Here is a 4,962-nt window from a genome sequence, read left to right on the forward strand (position 1 = left end):
CAAGTCAAACATGACAATTCCATAAAGATTTGACAAGAAAGCAAGAACAGACTGGCCATCATGCTTGTCATCTCCTTCAGACAAAGTTAATTCATAAACAACAACAGTTTTCTTAATGAAGGAAAATGGGGCTATGTTTAGGATCCAACAAATTATAATTGTGTTAATGAACGAATGAGCATTACTGTTTTAAATCTTTGTGGTACGCCAAATACAACAACTGTATTGTCTACTAGGATTCTGAAATGAAAATGGTGCTTTGTCTCTGCCGTTCTTCTACTGTATAGCCTGGTTGTGAGTGTTGTGTTATTAAATGATTTTAACAATACTAGTTACGTGTGTCTTGTACGTGTGCCCTTTCTGTACAAAGACAATTTTGCGCCAAAAAAAAACAAAAATAATGTTTAGATAAATAAAAACCCTTGAAAGACTATTTCATTCATCCACTCCAAACTGGCCTGATTGACACAGCTGCAATACTGATGTTAACCACAGGGTGGGGCTGTAATGCAGAGGAACTGTTGTGAGACAGTTGTGGTATTTTACATTTTAGTCATTTAGCAGACGCTCTTATCCAGAGCGACTTACAGGAGCAATTAGGGTAAAGTGCATTGCTTTAGGGCACATCGACAGATTTTTCACCTAGTCGGCTCGGGGATTAGAACCAGCGACCTTTCGGTTACTGGCACAACGCTCTTACCCACTAAGCTACCTGCCGCCCCAGACCAAAGCAATTGGAACTTAAACTGTTACAGTGAATGCATGGAAGGATGTGGGTTTGAGAGTGAAAACAAACACAGATTTGTTTAAAACAAATTATGAAAATAAAGAGTAAAGCGGAGTGGTTTGTAATATGGCAGATCATATGAAGAGGGTGGACTTGAAGGGAAAGGTTGAGAGAAGGGGGAAGTCCTTGAGCCGTCTGTGTGGGCTAGATCACCAGTCCATCATGCTGAGGATCATCTCAGGGGTGAGATCTCCGTAGGACGCAACCTCTGCTACAGGCAGCGCCACCCCTGCCTCTGCCTCCTCTGACTGCTCAACCACCACCTCTATGGCAGCCTGCTCAGCCTCTGGCTCATTCTTCACTATGATGTTCTCTATGGCACCTGTATTCTCATCCTCCACCTGGATGATGGCTGCTGCAGCAGCCTTGCCCTTAGGGGTAGCCTTGCTAGCTTTGGCAGGTGAGGCGGGTTTGGGCGCATTCTTGGGGGGTCTACCGCGTTTCCTCTTCACGGGAGGCTCCACAGGGGCAGGGATAGGCTTGGTGGGTGGAGCCTGCTCCAACTCCATCTCCTCCTCCTCCTCTTCTTCGTCCTCCAGCAGTGCCGCCTCAGCCTCCTCATCCTCTTCATCAATGTCATCCAGCTCAGGATCAGCATTGTCCTCACTGTCGTCATCATCATCGTCCTTCCTTGAGCGCATCTTCCTCTTCCTCCCACCTCGTCCTCTCTTGGGTGGGGTTCCATTCTCTCCTTCACCAGGTTCCCCGTTACAGTTCTCTGCATGTCTGGCCATGGTGTTCCTGCGGGTGAAGGTCTTGCCACACTTTGTGTACACAAAGGCAGTCGGCACAAAGTTGGGGTCATGGTAGCGCCGGAAGTGCATGTCCAGGAGCTGCTTATGATGGAAGGTCTTCTCGCACTGGCTACAGGAGTAAGGCTTCTCTCCTGTGTGCGTGCGCCTGTGCATCACTGGTCACACTTGAAGCGTTTCTCATTCTTGTGGGACTTCTGGTGCTGGATGAGAGCGTAGCGCTCGTGGAACACAGCATCACAGTAACGGCATTTCCTGCCCTGCTTACGCAGATGGACACCCTCGCACTGGCTACAGGAGTAAGGCTTCTCTCCTGTGTGCGTGCGCCTGTGCATCAGCATGTGGCGCTCTTGTCTGCAGCAGTAATCACACTGGTCACACTTGAAGCGTTTCTCATTCTTGTGGGACTTCTGGTGCTGGATTAGAGCGTAGCGCTCATGGAACACAGCATCACAGTAACGGCATTTCCTGCCCTGCTCAATGAACGAGTGCTGCTTACGCAGATGGACACCCAGGTCACTCTTGCGGGCGATAACTGTGTCACAGTGGGGGCAGTGGAACTTGGCCACGTTCTCTGTGTGCTTCTGCAGGATGTGCATCTTCATGGTTCCACTCTGGGTGAAACGGGCATGGCAGATGTAGCATTCGTATGGCTTCTCTCCCGAGTGTGTCCTCATGTGTCTCTTCAGCTTGTAGGTGTCTCTGCTGGCGTAGCTGCACAGACTGCACTGGAACGGACGCTCCCCGGTGTGGGAACGGATGTGCCGCTTCAGCTTTCTCACCTCCACACTGGCATAGTCACACATGGAGCACTTGAAGGGTTTCTCATGAGTGTGCTTGTAGCGACGATGTCGGACCAGCTCTCCGCTGGTCACAAAGGCCATGTCACAATCTTGACACTTGTGTGGTCTGGTACCTGTGTGTGTGTTGAGGTGGTTCCTCAGCAGGGTAACGGTCCTGAAGGCCCTTCCACACAGATGGCACTTGTGGGCCTCTCGTCCATATGGCTCTTCATGTGTCGGTCCAGGTTGGAGCGGCGGGGACAGGTGTAGCTACACAGCCACACTGGAATGTTTTCTTCACACCCTTCTTCTTGATCTTGGTGGGTTTGGGGGGCTTCATGTTGCCCACCACCTTCTATGCGTTGACCTCAGAGAGCATCCCCTCCTGCTGCTCCTCCTCAAAGTCATAGACAGACACATCCATGTTGTCTTTGTCCCCCTCTGTTCATGGTATCACAAACCGTGTGTGTGACATTCCACTCTAGACTTGACATTGTTTACAATGCTGACAGATGGATCTATAATGAGGTACAGAATACATATCTAGTTGAACCAACCACAGATGGATCTATAATGAGGTACAGAATACATATCTAGTTGAACCAACCACAGATGGATCTATAATGAGGTACAGAATACATATCTAGTTGAACCAACCACAGATGGATCTATAATGAGGTACAGCATACATATCTAGCTGAACCAAGCACAGATGGATCTATAATGAGGTACAGAATACATATCTAGTTGAACCAACCACAGATGGATCTATAATGAGGTACAGCATACATATCTAGCTGAACCAACCACAGATGGCTCTATAATGAGGTACAGCATACATATCTAGCTGAACCAACCACAGATGGATCTATAATGAGGTACAGAATACATATCTAGTTGAACCAACCATAGATGGATCTATAATGAGGTACAGAATACATATCTAGATGAACCAACCATAGAACCAATGAAAGCTCTTGTGTGTCCATATCTTCACTAGTTGTTGCTGGCATCAAACCTGTAAACAATCAGGATCAATTGAACTTCAGATACCCACCTGGATACCCTTCTGCTGGAAACGTGGCAACAAGATACACACACAAACACTAAATATTTCTACAGAAATCAAGGGGTACATTTAAATGTGGTAATGGAAAAACAAGGTCTGAAAAGTGGTTTCTGAAAACAAAATAAAAAGTAAGGAACAAGTTGTTTTATCACATTGAATATTAACTTTGTAGTAGAGTGGAGTTGCTTGTTAAAAATCATACAGATCACTATTCATCCAAACAACATCCAGTCCTTGCCACAGTGCTGCTGCTTGGAGCTAGGGTTAGGTTAGGGATGGAGTTGGGTTAGGGTTAGGGATAGGGTTGGGTTAGGATTAGGGATAGAGTTGGGTTAGGGTTAGGGATAGGGTTGGGTTAGGGTTAGGGATAGAGTTGGGTTAGGGTTAGGGTTAGGGATTGAGTTGGGTTAGGGTTAGGGATAGAGTTGGGTTAGGGATTGAGTTGGGTTAGGGGGGTGGAGAGAGATCCTACCAGGGATTATTTATGTATGATGTTGGTAGAATGTATACATTGGGATAGTAAAAGGATCCTACCAGGGATTATTTATGTATGATGTTGGTAGAATGTATACATTGGGATAGTAGTAAGGATCCTACCAGGGATTATGTATGTATGATGTTGGTAGAATTTATAGATTGGGATAGTAGTAAGAGGTTGGTGGGTAAATGACTAAGATTCAAGCCTCCTGTCAATTAGGGAGATTTGTTTCTTTATTGTGTGTTTAGTTGTACCTTTACCTTCCTGTAGTTGGTCATTTGGAAGGATTCTGTATGGAGGAATGGTCTAATATCCCTCCCAATGTGTTCTCCAACTCATAAAACATTTTAGAAAAAGCCTCAGTGCCGTTATCCTCACAAGGGAGGTATTGAAAGGGAGTGTCAAATTTGACCCCTACCTTTTTGAGAACATTTTTATTTTTTGTTAAACAAAATCTCTTTCTCTGAGCAATTTCTCTTAGCAATTGTATAAAATCATTTAATTTCCTTTTTTTTTGGCATACAATATAGCTCAGTATTTGAATTATTTATTTTATACAGTCATTTTTACTCATCTTTATCAAGGGAGTCAATAATTTGGGACACCACTTTATGGTTCAAAGTTAGAGATATGTTGAAACTGGATCCATCATAATGATTCTACATTTTATAGTATGCCATGGCCTTTACTGGCCAAAGGTTAAACTACTGTTCTGTTAATGATATACTATGGTGTTGTGCCACTAGACTTTGACCAGATATTATTGCATCCAAAGATCAACTGTACCTAGAACATAGATACAGAGCCACTTGTCATCAGGAAGGTGCTCTCTCAGCACAACGGAAAATACCTCAATGACTTGACATGTTCTGGTTGTGAATAGAGGCTACAAGGTAAGACTCTTCCAAGGGATTATTGTAAAGTGTGTAGGGAAATTAAATATATGGTGTTATTATAGTATAGAGAATGACAGTAAAACACTCAGATCTAACAGTCCATTTCACCTGGGACAGGTACGTGACAGTTCAATCATACAAAATGGTGCTAACTGGGCGTAGGCAAGTCAAATTCTAAAACATATTGTTCATATCTCG

General features: G+C 44.6%; 1 pseudogene across 1 annotated transcript; it reads right to left on the bottom strand.

Annotated features, from left to right (window-relative positions):
- Nucleotides 1-936: 936 nt before the first annotated feature.
- LOC311123744 (transcriptional repressor CTCF-like) lies at nucleotides 937-4,442 on the bottom strand (annotated as a pseudogene). Its single transcript has 3 exons — nucleotides 4,439-4,442; nucleotides 1,828-2,762; nucleotides 937-1,651 (listed from the first exon to the last, which is right to left on the bottom strand). The product of its transcript is annotated as a transcriptional repressor CTCF-like (transcript).
- Between the last annotated feature and the right edge of the window lie 520 nt (nucleotides 4,443-4,962).

Source organism: Coregonus lavaretus (assembly GCF_964263955.1).
Source record: "Coregonus lavaretus genome assembly, contig: HAP1_SCAFFOLD_532, whole genome shotgun sequence".
Classification (NCBI taxonomy): domain Eukaryota; kingdom Metazoa; phylum Chordata; class Actinopteri; order Salmoniformes; family Salmonidae; genus Coregonus; species Coregonus lavaretus.